This window comes from Elephas maximus, chromosome 5, assembly GCF_024166365.1.
Source record: "Elephas maximus indicus isolate mEleMax1 chromosome 5, mEleMax1 primary haplotype, whole genome shotgun sequence".
NCBI classification, from domain to species: domain Eukaryota; kingdom Metazoa; phylum Chordata; class Mammalia; order Proboscidea; family Elephantidae; genus Elephas; species Elephas maximus.
Window position 1 is genome coordinate 59485119 of NC_064823.1, and position 16104 is coordinate 59501222.

The 16104-nt window shown below is 37.6% G+C and overlaps 2 protein-coding genes across 16 annotated transcripts in view; both read right to left on the bottom strand.

Annotated features, from left to right (window-relative positions):
- The window catches only part of PDLIM5 (PDZ and LIM domain 5), a 1027106-nt gene that overhangs the window by 405193 nt on the left and 605809 nt on the right, over nucleotides 1–16104 (bottom strand). The window lies entirely within an intron of this gene.
- BMPR1B (bone morphogenetic protein receptor type 1B) overlaps nucleotides 1–16104 on the bottom strand; it is a 531312-nt gene that overhangs the window by 306575 nt on the left and 208633 nt on the right. The window contains exon 3 of one of the 15 annotated variants that reach the window (XM_049885688.1): nucleotides 1176–4178. The exons of 11 other annotated variants lie outside the window; for them this stretch is intronic. The gene's annotated coding sequence lies outside the window, so the exon portion shown is untranslated. 3 more of the 15 variants (XM_049885687.1, XM_049885690.1, XM_049885692.1) reach the window with 3 other exon arrangements.

The following is a 16104-nucleotide window of genomic DNA, read 5'->3' on the forward strand; positions in this document are numbered from 1 at the left end:
TCATATTGGTTATTGTTACAGTTGTGATGATTTCTGTTTTCTTTACATTGAGGTATAATCCATACTGAAGGCTGTAGTCTTTGATCTTCATCAGTAAGTGCTTAAGTCCTGTTTGCTTTCAGCAAGCAAGGTTGTGTCATCTGCATATCGCAGGTGGTTACTGATTCTTCCTCCAATCCTGATGTCACATTCTTCTTCATATAGTCCAGTTTCTAGGATTATTTGCTCAGCATACAGACTGAATAAGTATGGTGAAAGGATACAACCCTGACATGCACCTTCCCCGACTTTAAACCATACAATACCTCCTTGTTCTGTTCGAACAACTGCCTCTTAGACTATGTACAGGTTCTGCAGAAGCACAATTAAGTGTTTTAGAACTAAATTCTTCGAAATGTTAACTATAATTTGCTATAATCTACACAGTCAAATACCTTTGCATAAAATAATTCTATTATGAAAACATTCTGCATCCCACTTTGAAATGTGGCGTCTGGGGTCTTAAATGCTAACAAGCGGCCATCCAAGATGCATCAATTGGTCTCAAACCACCTGGAGCAAAGGAGAATGAAGAACACCAAGGTCACACGACAACTAAGAGTCCAAGAGACACAGAGGGCCACATGAACCAGACACCTACATTATCCTGAGACCAGAAGAACTAGTTGGTGCCCGGCCACAATCGATGACTGCCCTGACAGGGAGCACAATAGAGAACCCCTGAGGGAGCAGGAGATCAGTGGGATGCAGACCCCAAATTCTCATAAAAAGACCATACTTAATGGTCTGGATGGGACTAGAGGAATCCTGGCGGTCATGGTCCCCAAACCTTCTGTTGGCACAGGATGGGAACCATCCCCAAAGACAATTCATCAGACATGAAAGGGACTGGACAGTGGGTGGGAGAGAGATGCTAATGAAGAGTGAGCTAATTATATCAGGTGGACACTTGAGACTGTGTTGGCATCTCCTGTCTGGAGGGGGGATGGGAGGATAGAGAGAGTTGGAGGCTGCCAAAGTTTTCACGAAAGGAGAGACTGGAAGGGCTGACTCATTAGGGGGAGAGCAAGTGGGAGTAAGGAGTAAGATGTATATTAACTTATATGTGACAGACTGACTTGATTTGTAAACGTTCACTTGAAGCTCAATAAAAGTTAATAATAAAAAAAAAATACCTTTGCATAGTCAATAAAACACAGGTGAACATCATTCTGGTTTCCAGCCAAGATCCATCTGGCATCAGCAATAATATCCCTCATTCCATGTTCTCTGCTGAATCCCAGCTTAACTTCCTACCAGTTCCCTCTAGATGTACCGCTGCAACCATTTTTGAATTATCTTCAGCAAAATTTTACTTGTGTGTGATATAAATGATATTCGATAATTTCCGCATTCTGTTGGATCACCTTTCTTTGGAATGTGCACAAACATGCATCTCTTCTAGTCGTTTGGCCATGTGGCTATCTTCCAAATTTCTTGACATTGATGAGTTAGCACCTCCAGCACTCTATCTGTTTGCTGAAACATCTCAGTTGGTATTCCATCAATTCCTGGAGTCTTGTTTTTCACCAATACCTTCAGTGCAACTTGGACTTCTTCCTTCAGTACCACTGGATCTTCAACTTACTCTACCACCTGAAATGGATGAATGTCAACCAATACTTTTTGGTACAGTAACTCTGCGTATTCCTTCCATCTTCTTTTGATGTTTCCTGAGTCGTTCAATATTTTGCCTTCTATAGAGTTCAAAATTGCAACTCAAGGCTTGAACCTTTTCTTCAGTTCTTTCAACTTGACAAATGCTGAACATGTTCTTCCCTTTTGATTTATGACTCCAAGTCTTTGTACATTTCACTATATTTTACTTTGCCTTCTGGAGCCACCCTCTGAAATCTTCTGTTCAGCTCTTGTACTTCATTTTTTCTTCCACTTCAGCTACTCTACATTCAGGAGCAAGGTTCAGAATCTCTTCTGACTTCCCTTCTGGTCTTTTCTTTCTTTTCTCTCTTTCTAGCCACCTTTTGCTTTCTTCATGATGATGTCCTTGATGTGACCTCACAACTCCCCTGGTCCTCAGTCATTAGTGTTCAATGCCTCAAATCTATTCTTGAGACAGTCTCCAAATTCATGTGGGATATACTCAAGGTACTATTTTGGCTCTCATGGACTTGTTTTAATTTTTTCAGCTTCAACTTGAACTTGCGTATGAGCAATTGATGGTGTGTTCTGCAGTTGGCCTCTGGCCTTGTTCTGACTGATAATATTGAGCTTCTCCATTGTCTCTTTCACAGATACAGTCAATTTGATTTCTGTGTATTCCATCCAGTGATGTCCATGCATATAGTTGCTATTTCTGTTATTGAAAAAAGGTGTTTGCAATGAACATGTCGTTGGTCTTGCAAAATTCTATCATGCAATCTCCAGTGTTATTTTTTTCACTAAGGCCATTTTTTCCAACTACAGATCCTTCTTCATTTCAAACTTTCACATTCCATTTACCAGTAATTATCAATGCATCTCAAGTGCATGTTTGATAAATTTCAGACTGTAGAAATTGGGAAAAACCTTCAACTTGTTCATCTTTGGCAGCAGTGGTTGATGAGTCTATTTGAATAATAATTGTATTAACTGATCTTCCTTGTAGGAGTGTGAATATTATCCTATCACTCACAATACTGTACTTCAAGATAGATTTTGAAATGTTCATTTTGACAAAGAATGTGATGCCATTCCTTTCCAATTTCTCATTCCCAGCCTAGCAGAACATATGACTGTCCAAAATGGCTAGTACTAGTCCATTTCAGCTCACTAAATGCCTAAGATATCGATTTGTATGCATTTCATTCCATTATTTACTTCATATTTTCAACTCATACTTCATATATTCCGCTTTCCGATTACTAATGGATGGTCACGGTTTCTTCTCATTTTGAGTAGTTCCACATCAGCAAATAAAGGTTCTGAAAGCTTGATTCCAACCACATCATTAAGGTCGACTCTACTTTGAGGGGGCAGCTCTTCCCGGCTCATATTTTGAGCACCTTCCAAGCTGAGGGTCTCGTCTTCTGCAAGTATATCAGACAATGTTCTGCTGCTATTCATGAGGTTTTCATTGGCCAATTTTTTCAGAAGTAGACCACCAAGTCTTTCTTCCTAGTACACCTTAGTTTGGAAGCTCTATTGATACCTGTCCACCACAGACAATCCTGCTGGTATTTGAAATACCGGTGGCATGGCTTCCAGCATCACAGCAACAAAAAAGCCACCACAGTATGGAAAACTGACAGACTAAGAATGTGACTGCAGGAGAACTCAGAATGTTCCAGGAGACCAGTTAAGAGATGTTGTTGTTGTTGTTGTTAGCTGCCATCGAGTTGGGTCCAACTCATAACAACCCTATATAAAACAGGACGAAACACTGCTGGTCCTGCACCATCCTCACAATGTGTCAATCCATCTCATTGAGGATCTTCCTCTTTTTCACTGACCCCGGGCTTTACCAAGCATGATGTCCTTCTTCAGGGATTGATCCCTCCTGATAACATGTCCGAAATATGTGAGATGAAGTCTCGTCATTCTAGCTTTTACGGAGCATTCTGGCTGTACTTCTTCTAAGACAGCTTTGTTCATTTTTTGGGCAGTCCATGGTATACTCAATATTCTTTGCCAGTGCCACAATTCAAAGGTGTCAATTCTTCTTCAGTCTTCCTTATTCACTGTCCAGCTTCCACATGCACGTGAGGAGATTGAAAACACCATGGCTTGAGTGAGACACACTTTAGTCTTTAAGGTGACATCTTTGCTTTTCAACACTTTAAAGAGATCTTTTGCAGATTTGTCCAATGCAATGCATCTTTTGATTTCTTGACTGCTGCTTCCATGGGTGTTAATTGTGGACCCAAGTAAAATGAAATCCTTGACAACTTCAATCTTTTCTCTGTTTATCATGATGTTTATTGGTCCAGTTGTGAGGATCTTTGTTTTATGTTGAGTTGTAATCCATACTGAAGGCTGAAGTTTTTGATCTTTATCAGTAAGTCCTTAAGTTCTCATTACTTTCAGCCAGCAAGGTTGTGTCATCTGCATAACACTGCCTGTTAATGAGTCTTCCTCCAATTCTGATGCCCCATTCTTCTTCATATAGTTCAGCTTCTCGGATTATCTGTGCAGCATGCAGGCTGAATAAAAAAAAAAAAATGGTAAAAGGATATAACCCTGACACACACCTTTCCTGGCTTCAAACCACACAGTATCCCCTTGTTCTGTTCAAACAACTGCCTCTTGGACTATGTACAGGTTCCTCATGAGTATTCTGGAATTCTCTTTCTTTGCAACATTAGCCATAATTTGTTATGCTCCACACAGTCGAATGTCTTTGCATAGTCAATAAAACAGAGGTGAACATTTTTCTGGTACTCTCTGTTTTCAGTCATGATCCATCTGACATCAGCAATGATATCCCTGGTTCCACATCCTCTCCTGAACCTGGCTTGAATTTCTGGCAGTTCCCTGTTGATGTACTGCCGCAGCTGCTTTTGAATGATCTTCATCACAACTTTACTTGTGTGTGATATTAATGATATTTTTCGATAATTTCCACATTCAGTTGGATCACCTTTCTTGAGAATAGGCATAAATATGGATCTCTTCCAGTTGGTTGCCGTTTCCTATTCCCTGGTGGCATAGTGGTTAAAAGCTTGGCTGCTAACCAAAAAGTTGGTAGCTCGAATTCAACAGCTGTTCCTTGGAAACCCTAAGGGGCAGTTCTACTCTGTCCTATAAGTCACTATGAGTTGGAATCAAATCAACGGCAATGGATTTTAATTAAGTGATAGCTAGACTCAATGGCACTGGGTTTGGTTTTTTGGGTTTTTTTAATAGTGATTTAGGTGAGAAATGATGGCATTCTAAACTAAAGCTGTAGTAACCAGAATACAGGATGGTGGGCTGACTTGAGAAGTACTAAGGAGATAGAAGAGGCACAACTTAAAACTCAGTTGAGGAGGCAGACATTGGTCAAGGAATTATGAGCAATTTCTAGATTTCTGGTTTTGATAAGAAGGAGAATAATGGTGATGTTTACTAAATATAGGAAACACCGGAGGAGAGGCAAATCTGATGCGAAGAGGAAAGATGAGTTTAGGTTGGCACTTGTCAGCCTGGAAGCTCCTGCTTACATTACAAGTGAAGATGTGTGGAAGTCACAGGACACAGGGTCTGGTGCATGGGACAGAGGCTTGTTCTGGGGATACAAGATATGAGAGCCACTGGCATCTAGTGTTGGTAAATAAAGCCATGAGACATACTGAATGTGCTGGGAGACGTCCCGAGACGGAAGCTTCACACTGAACACTTAAGAAAACCAATGAGGGAGGGTAGAGGAAGGAGAGAAAACTGCAAAGGAAACGGAAAAGCAGCACACAGGTGGTACAAAGTAGGTTAGGACAGTACCTGTTGCTGTCAAATGAATTCCATAGTATTTCCAGGAGTGGCTGGTAGATTCGAATTGCTGACCTTTTGGTTCGCAGCCAAGCTCCTAACTACTGTGCCACCAGGGCTCCTAGGACAGTGCAGTGACGCTAAAACCAGAGAACAGAGTTTTGAGAAGGGAGTACCTAAGTGTCACATGATTCTGAGATATAACAAAAGGACTAAAAAATGGCCAATATATTTTGCAACAAAAAAGTAATTCATAACTTTTGCAAAAATAGTTTCAGTGGTGAGATGATAAGAGAAGTGAGACAAACGTTGTTGAGGGGCAAATATGATATGAGAACATAGAGAAAGTAATTCTAGCAGAGCTCCACATATTAAATGATCCAACTCATGTCACCCTTTCTAAGTCTTTAAGATCTGCCACAATCCCCCAAATCAATACCAAACAAAATGTTTAATGAAGTAAAAGAAGTGCTCTGAAAGATCTATTAGATTAAAGCATTTAGGAATCTCTTAAACCATTATCTTACCCAATTTGCATGTTTCACAATCTAAGGAAGCTGGAAATGTTGGGAAACATTGGCTTTGGTTGGTTTTAATTGTATGTTTTATGACAATTATTCATACAGTTGTGTTACAAACAATATTATTTCTTAATGAATCTTAAAGGAATTAATGAAATTACTTGTTCCTTATCTGAAACATTTGAAAATGTCTTAAGTGTAAAAATTATAAATACAGATATAATGTCAAACTAAATAATGCCATAAATTTTATATTACATAAATGACTGAGAAAAATTACCCAGTTCTTTGTCCAAATGATTTTTATTATTAAATCTTAGTACATCAAGTGTTTATTATGAGTTCACCTGTCTCCTTTTATCACCCATTAAACATTTTAATGAGGTACAGCTGGAAGCTGATAAGAATTTAAAGGACTGCACATTACCATTTGTAAAGAACTTTGGTACATAAAAGTGCTTAAGATAATGCCGAACAGGTAAAAACATCAAGCATTAAACAAAGACCAAAAAGCCAAAGAAGACACACTTTATGCGTCTTCCTAAACATGTTTTAACATCTCAATCAAAACGGTATTAATTCAAGACAACTGTTTATCTTGATAGCATCTGGCCAAACAGTATTTCCCTTGTCTTATTGAAGGACTTCCCGAAGAAAAACAAAAACAAACCTCAGGCCTTTAACTTCATCTGCATGACAATACAAGAGGTGGCCCCATGCAGTGTTGTCTCAGAAGAATTGGAAGGTTCATTATTTTTAGTTTACCAAGATTAAAATGTAACTGTTCTGCCATCATAGACAATAATGCAGGCTTCTCCATACAGCTCCATCTCTGAGAAACTTATAAAAGAATTTCATACTCAGTAGAAAGGCTTACAGATACTAATATTTTTACTTTTAAATCCATATATAATCCTCATATGAAACACTGTTCTGTTAGATGTATGGACCAAAAAAAAAAAAATGTTTAAGGTCTATTTTACCAAACTCCTGCTTTTTCTCTCTACAAACAACTTCTTCCGACTTTCTAGTTTCTGTTAATAAAATAACCAACACTGCAGAAGACACTCAGCCTCAAAACTCTGGAGTTCTTTTTAACTCCAGTCTCCCTTATCCTGTATACTGAATTAGCTGCCATCTTTTTTTTTTAGTTATCTAGTGCTGTTATAACAGAAAAAACACAAGTGGATGGCTTTAACAAAAAGAAGTTTATTCTCTCACAGTCTGGTAGGCTAGAAGTCCAAATTCAGGGCATTGTTCCAGGGGAAGACTTTCTCTCTCTGTCCACTCTGGAAGAAGGTCCTTGTCACCAATCTTCCCCTGGTCTACGAATTTCTCGGAGCAGGAAGCTCTGGCTCTACTTTCTTGGTGGTCTGCGGTCCCCCTGTCTCTCTGCTTCTTTCTTTTATATCCCAAAAGAGATTGGTTTAGAACACAGCCTAATCTTGTACACTGAGTGCTGCCGCATTAACATAACTGCCTCTAATCCTGCCTCATTAACATCACAGAGGCAGGATTTACAACACAGGAAAATCACATCAGATGACAAAATGGTGGACAATCACACAACATTAGAAATCATGGAATAGCCAAATTGACAGATATCGTTGGGGGACACAATTCAATCCACAACAGCTACCAAATACAATGGATTCCACATACTCAACATGCCCGGCATTTGTCTTTCTTTCCATTACCTCTGCCACAATGCACTTATGCCCTCTTCTATCTGTACAACTTCCCAAAGCATTCCAGTTCTTCCTAAGCAAAGTCCCAACCGCTCTCCATGAAGTCCAGTTCTAAGTAACTGCTTTCCATCCTTGAGTGGTACTTCCCTGCCTAATATGTGTTAGTGTGGCATTTAAGACCCATCACATGGTAGTTTTCTTTCCTCACATCCTGTTTCAGGTTTACTATTCTGGAACTCAATACACTAGTCTGCTAACTGAAAGATTGGCAGTTCAAGTCTACCCAGAGGCACCTCGAAAGAAATGTCTCGTGACCTACTTCTGAAAAATGAGCCAGTGAAAACCCAATGGAACGTAATTCTACTCTGACACACGTAAGGTTGCAATGAGTCAGAACTGATTCAACAGCAAGTGGTTTGGTCTTGGTTTTTATTCTGGAAATGCACTTCTCCACCTCTTCCAAGTTTCTGACCTCCCTAACTTTACTCTGTCTACTGAATGCCCCATATCCTTTCCCCGATCTCCTCTCACCAAATGGCTACTGGTCCTTCAATATAATCTCAAACGTGGGTTCCTTCACAATCTCAAATATCGGTTCATTCATGACTTTATTTCTCTCTCCACCTGTGACCCTACCCTTCTATGAGCCTTCACAGAATGCCTGTGCCTCGTGTAATTCTTACGTTTTGTCTTGAATATTGTTTTTGATTTTTCCTTCTGCTATTAGTAGTCCATTAGTTCCATGAGGGCAGGAAATGCCCCATATCTATTTCTTATCTAGAGGAGCCTCATAATCTGATCATATTAACATTTATCAATATTTGTTGAGTTTAACTGCAAATGTTAATGTGTTAATGCAGGTCTGGAGCCAAATCTATTTATTAGTGAACCACAAGAATTAAATGAACTAACACTGATTTATAGGTGTGTGTATTTGGGTATGTGTATGTTTGAGGAATGGCTACATTTGCTTTTTGGTTTTAAAAAAAATAGTTTATAATAGTACCTTTGAATGTATGCTCATAAGGTGAAAATCTAGCAGATAATACTCAGAAAACAAATGACCTCAAATTAACTTATGCCATGGCCTTTTAAAAACATTTTTAATTTGAAGACATTTAAATTATTTCGAAACTTAATAAAGGGATCATTTTTTCTTTAGTAGAATGATAGTATTTACTTCAAAAAAGATAGCTCCTCTCTAATATCTGACCTAGTATTTACTGAGCTTCTATTGTGCTTTCTTGTGCACCAAACCTGTGACCTTCCCTAGTTCTGTCTAGATCAGTAAAACAACTACTTCGGAGGAGTAGATTATACACAAATAACGTTCAAAGAAAGTAAATACTAGGTCAGATATTAGAGAGGAGCTATCTTTTTTGAAGTAAATACTATCATTCTACTAAAGAAAAAATGATCCCTTTATTAAGTTTCGAAATAATTTAAATGTCTTCAAATTAAAAATGTTTTTAAAAGGCCATGGCATAAGTTAATTTGAGGTCATTTGTTTTCTGAGTATTATCTGCTAGATTTTCACCTTATGAGCATACATTCAAAGGTACTATTATAAACTATTTTTTTTAAAACCAAAAAGCAAATGTAGCCATTCCTCAAACATACACATACCCAAATACACACACCTATAAATCAGTGTAACACTATAAGATTCAATGAAAATAGTGACAGCTTTAAAAAAAAAATTCAACCAAATGTATAGTCGAGTAACTCATGAAACTCAGCATGCATTGCTGACTTTGGACATGATCACCAAATTTAACAAGGTGTTCTTGAGAGAAACAAAATAAGACAAGTCCCTGGAGCATCCATTCAAAATGGTAGATGCATCTAAACTCCAGGGCAAATTCCTCTAGGCTAATATTGTGGTTGGCCTTAAGTAAAAATTATAAAATTTAAACATCTCTAATTTAAGTAATACTTCAGATCATAGGAAAACATTTCACTGAATGCGGCTATCAAGCACAATAGAAAAATTGGAGTAATGTAAGTCCTAAATATGATCATGTAATTCTTCCCTATATATAAGACCAAGAAGAGCTTGATGCACATTTTGCAAAACCTGTAAAACATCTGCTCAGATGAAATAGCACAAGATATCTTGCAGTGCAATCTGGATGAGCACACTATTTGTCATAAACAGCATTTCACGAAATCATTCCTCATTGAATCACACATACCAAAGCTGTCATTTTCAAAAAAAGAAATTTGTGCCTTGCAGGTAATCTTTGTTGCATGAAATGGAACTGCTGCAAATTACCATTCATTGAATTCTTATAAAGCCCCTGATGGCTGCCTGTTCACAGTCTGGCACAATTCAATAAATGTCATTTCCCACCAACACCCCAGCACCACCACCACACCAATTCAGCTTTTAAAAACTCACTTAGTTCTTTGCCTTTCCTTTTGGATAGCTGGTTAAAGTCCTTACAAATATCTAAAGTGCCACTAAAATCACCCAAATACCATGTCCAAGTTTCAAAGCACTGTTGTGCTTTTCTTTTTATGTAAATTTCACATGAGCTTAAAATTTTTAAGGCATCTGCTCTGTGTTGTTTTTCTAACACTGGGTGAAAGATTTTGCCTGATCTGTGAAACGATTATTGTTGACTACTGACAACTTTTAGGATATGGCTGGGTAAGGTTAGGAATCCAGTACGTGACTAAGAAAAGCAACAGCAATATTAACTAACATATCAGGACAGGCTTCGTTTCTTCAGCATCATTAACTCTTAGCTCCTTTAAAACAACGTATTGTTTAAGTATTGTTTTTAGATTAATGGAACAACAACCACTCTTCATCATTACTACATCCATCTCTTTCTAACAATTTCCACCTTCAAAAAAAATTATATTTCTGGAGTAAGAAAAGGAGAGAGGTAGGTAGTCACAGATTGTGAATTTGACTAAAATTATATGCCTTTTATTTTGTTCTATGTATGGTATTAGAAGAATCCAAATTTGTAATATCAAGCTAGAGTCTGGATGGCAGTGGAGTAGGTCTTCTTAAACAGGAAAAAGAAGGTTGACAAATTTGTAAACTGACATTAGGCAGGTGTTATAGTTCTAGGAAGCAGAGAGGAAAAAAATCATCCAATGTGTATTTTGTCTACACTAATACAAACTCTTCACTTTAGAGGTGAGGAAACTAAGGTCTCAGCAGACAGGAGATTTTACTTCTAGGAAAAGTAAACTGATTAGGAAGGTCAAGGAGCCTTGGAGGAAGCCCCTGTGGTGCAATAGTTAAGTACTTGGCTTTAACTGAAACGTTGGTGGTTCAAACCCACCAGCTGCTCTGCAGGAGAAAGATGTGGCTGTCTGCTTCCATAAAGATTTACAGCCTTGGAAACCCTACGGGGCAGTTCTACTACGTCCTATAGGGTTGCTGTGAGTCAGAATCAACTCGCTGTCAATGAGTTTAGGAGCCATGGTGGCGCAACAGTTAGGTACTTGGTTCCTAACTGAAAGGAGTTTGAACCTACCAGCTGCTCCATGGGAGAAGAGACCTGAAGATTTGCTCCCATGAAGATTACAGCCTAGGAAACCCTATGGGGCAGTCCTACTCTGTCCTATAGGGTCGCTATGAATTGGAATCGACTCAGTGACACACAACATCAGGCAAAAATACCAACGGCCTTGATGTATCAGGCAAAAATCCATTCAGAGTAAGGAATTACTCAAACTAACTTAAACATAAAGAAGACACATTGGCTCACAAAACTGGAAAGTTAGGAAGTAGTATGAGCTTCAGGCAAAGCTTGATCCAATGGCTCAATGAAATAACCAAAATACCCAGTTCCTTTTCATTTCCCCACTATACCAGTGTACCTCATTATTTCAGCAAAAAAAAAAAAAGCAAAGGAAACGGTAATTCCTGAAGCTAAACGTTCCCCTTGTTCACGTTCAGCAAGAAAAAAAGAGCATTGTTGTTCCAAAATACTCACCCACAGTTTTGTGATTCACTTTGATTGAATAGGCTTAGATCACATACCCATCCTGCATACATAACCATAGCCATAAGGATGAAATATACTGATTTTCTTGGCCTAGGTTATATGCAGGGGACGGAGTCAGTTTCCATGGATATTTATGGATACTCTGAAGGAAACCACCAGCTGTTGGTAGGAAGAAGATGGCAATGAAGGCTGGGATCCAGCCAAACGGTCCGCCCTACCAAGCAAATCTGGGGCACATTCTGATCCTACTTCTGAGACTTTTGCCTCTGCCCTTTTTCACAGTTCCTGTTTGAGAGGTGGTGGGGGGTAAATAAGAATGTATTTACTGTCAAAGAAGCAAAATGCCCCCAGGTATGCTTATTCCTAATTAATGTAGGAGTGGATTAGGTATCCCAAGTGATTTTCTCACTTTCTCTATTTCCTCCAAATCTGTATTTTTGAGAAAGCAAAAGTGTTATTAATATTCCTTTTCTCCAATTTAAGAATATAGTAAGTTTAACCTAAAAATATAAGGGCAAGAAGTCACTATACAAGGCAATAGTGCAGCTGATAGGATGGTTTCTGTAATTTTGAAGCTCCATCTTAACCTTGCTTGTCCCCCCGAAAAGTGAAGACAAGTAACTACAGTTGACAAATAGGAGTAGTACAGATGTATCAAGTAAATGTTTTAAATGCCTAAGGGCAAGGAGGAAAAGGAAAATGATTCTCTGAAGGGCCAGGGATTTCTTCCAAAAATGAAGGAGAAGCAGTCCCTAAAACAGCATATGCTAGTAAAGACAAAACATCCTTAAACTGGATCCCATAATGACTGGAAGCAACAAAGGGCATGTTATTTAGTTCTACTCTATAAATGTTCGTAAGGCCTGGTCTTAGTGCAAGCCAGACCTTTCAGAGATCATGTTCAAGGGGAGCTAGAGCCCAAACATCTTTGAGTTGAAAAGGACGGTAAATATTATTTAATTTAGTACCTCTCAAACTGTGCTCAGGTTTAGAGGCTTTGTAGCTGAAAGACTAGTTAATCCAAAATCGTGACTTTTTTAATCTGATATTAAATGAAGTCCAAGAAGGTTCAATCACTTACCTGTATCCATGGAAATGCCAAAACTTGAATCCCGGGCTCTGGAATACCTTCAACAATCATTGCGTTCTACTATTAGTATTTACCTGGAGTACCTCATCTCTATAAACCAGACACCAGTCACCAAGGGAATCAGAATTTCTAAGCAATCCCTTCAATTTCAATATTTCCACTCATAAATATAAAATTTCAGAGTACATAAACCTGTGGCATTCATATCCCAACTCTGCTTTCTTGATTATGGGTTAGTTTCTTGACTCTTTTAGACTCAGTGTTCTCATCGGCAAATAGGAAAAACATTATACTACGTCTAAAGGGTTAAGAGTGATTTAGAATAAAAAAAGTATGAAGTGCATCTGGAACTGAGAAAATATTAAATATATTGTATCTGTTAACATTAACTGAATATAACTCAGAACACTGAGCATGATTACATATTCTATTATTGAAGGGGCATGGGTTTTTTTTTCATTGTAAAACTTCATCACCACATACATAAAAAATGTATGGAAGAATATTCAATAGAACGATTATAAAGCAAATGCCTTACAAAAAAAAAAAAGCTTTATAAAAATGGATCAATTATACACAAGGATGGAGCTCTGGTGGCGCAGTGGTTAAGAGCTACAGCTGCTAACCCAAAGGTCGGTAGTTCCAAACGACCAGCTGCTCCTTGGGAACCTTATGGGGCAGTTCTACTTTGTTCTATATGGTCGCTATGAATAGGAACCTGCTCGATGGTACCTAACAACAATGACAACTTACACAAGGATATTTGACCTCATTGTAGGCATTTTAGAGATCCACAGTGGAAAACGGGTCAGGGAAACAGCACTTTTAAATATGAGTTCCATTGGAATGTATGAGCCTAATGGCAACACAGAGGCAATGGCAAACATCATTAATTTGGCCCTTCTGAGTTCAAAATAAAGTGAAAATTTTAGGACAACTTAGAGAAGAAATGTTGACAAAGATTAAAAGACTGCCTGATGTGGAGTTTGAATAAAAAATAACAAATTCAGGTTTATAGAAGAAGTTGTAGAGGTAGCTTAACATTATCTTTAAATGTAGACAGTATTAAGGTTTGTTTTATGGACCACACTGTTTAGTTGATTTTTATTCAAAATAAATGCATATCAAGTGACCATCTGGAGAAAAATCTGGCTGTAAGGAGTAATTTTCTATACAGTAAGTAATAACATGCTCCCTAAAATGATTTTATATATAAGACAGAAAATTATAACATATATTAAAATTGAGATAAAAATTTCTTGGAGTCACAATGATGAGAAAATTACCATTAAGGGTTCCTCTCTGCTTTAAGCTTTGCAATCTATCACTAACTTTAAAAGATGATCAACAAAAAGACTATTAACAAGTTATTGAAATTACTTTTTGTAGTTTGCAAAACCAAACTAGTTTTGCACTTAATATACATAATGTTTTATGTATTGTCTATTGTATATTTTACATACTGAGATTATCTTAATAATATCACATACAGCATATACATATTACACACACACACAAAAGAAATATTCATGTTATACACACATATAAGAAATATTCTAAGAAAAGGAAAATTTTATCTTTTTCTATAAAGAATTTCTAATCCAAAATTATTTATTTGAAACAGAATCTTTTTTTAAGATGAGTGTATTTAAGTCAGTAAAAAAGAACTCTACTTATTTTTCTCCTTCACCAACTTTCCAAAAGATATTTCAAGGTTCACAAAAATCTCAATATGTAATTCAGTTTTTTAATGTCATCCTGCAAGCGGACAGGTTATAACTTATCTTCCTACAGAACACAGGACTACTACACTAGCCTAATGAAGTGCGGCTCTAACAATTCTGTTCACATTTCAACATTAACCAAGCTAAAAGCACTCTCTGAGGTTGTATTATACCTCAAAAATATTCTGTTTCAGTCTCTAGAGGAAAGACAGGTTCAGAATACCAAGTAAGCTCCTTGAGGCTGAGAAAAAGCAATGTCAGGGCCTGGTGAAGGAGTCAGAGTTTTAATTCTATTACAATTCCTTTTTTAAAGTTTAGAAGTTACTTTTCTTTAGTGTAGGCACACGCAATTTAATAGTTAATAAGGGTAAAAATGCTTCCTTAACCTTTTCAGAGGAAAAAAGATAACGAAGCAAACAACTTTGAGCACATTATTCCAGGACTAAATGTTCACAGATAACTGTGATGAGTTACCTCCCCTTGAAGGAACACATAGAAATATTTAGTTAGTTGTATTTTTTTTTAACCAGTTGGAAAACAATAATTTAACAGTGCCAAGCCTTGAAATGAGCACTCAAATTAATTACAGAGGTATCTGTGATTTTAATTTCTCCCAAAAATGTAATGAAGCGAGTCTTCTCTGAAATAGGGGTCACAGTTTAAAATCAGTCAGCATTTGGCATGTTTTGTAGTTCTGCTTATGTTCCTTGGCACCAACACTGCAGCTAAGCAGAATTTCTTTTCAGTGCTCTTTCTTGGTGTGTTTGACAACTCCTCAATCCCACAGCCCTCTAACATGGGGCTTCCCCAGTCAGGAATGCAGATCCCACACTGAGCCCATAAAACAATTAGTGGGAGGCCTTGGCATTGCATTCAAAGACCTTTATAAAAAGCCGGTGTAGCTGGCTGTGTGAAATTTGACATGTGGGGAACACCCATAAAACTCTTTAATGGAAACTGGGGGCTTCTTCTGGAAAGGGTTGAGAAGCCGGGCACTAACTATATAATTAATATAATTAGTTAACAGGAGACAATAAGCATTTCAATAAAAATAATCAGAAAGCAATAAAAAATCTGAAAATTGTGCAACATTTATGTTTGTATTAGAAGTTTAAATTACTGCTCTTTACAAAGGGGGTATCTTGTGTACTGGCAATGTGCTTCCGTTTGTTGTTTACATTTAAGAATTTTTCAGAATGCCATATAACTAATACAAATAACAAAATCAACATCCTTCCCCCTCTTTGTTTTAATCTGCCCACCACATCTGTTTTTAAACATCATATAAAACAGTGTTTGCATAATCTCCTGGAAATTCTGAACCCAAGGACAGGGAAAACTTGCCAGAAATTAGTTTTCCCACTAAAAAAAAACACAATAATCCAATACAGAGCCCAAAGATAATTATTAATATTTATAAACAACTGAAAGAATCTGAAAGTAATAATTTCAAAGAATAAGACGAAAAACATGATGGTAAAATGACAGCACTGCCCCCATGTTTTTCACCAGCATTTTCCAGAGTAGAAAAAATGGCTCAGAGAATCAATCTGCTAATATCTAGTACATCCTGTCAAAATCTTGGGATGACACCATCCCCATATCAAGGCTTTGGATGAGTGGGTCGCAGAGTTTAGCCATAATGTAAATGAAGTGTTGCATTGTTTCAGG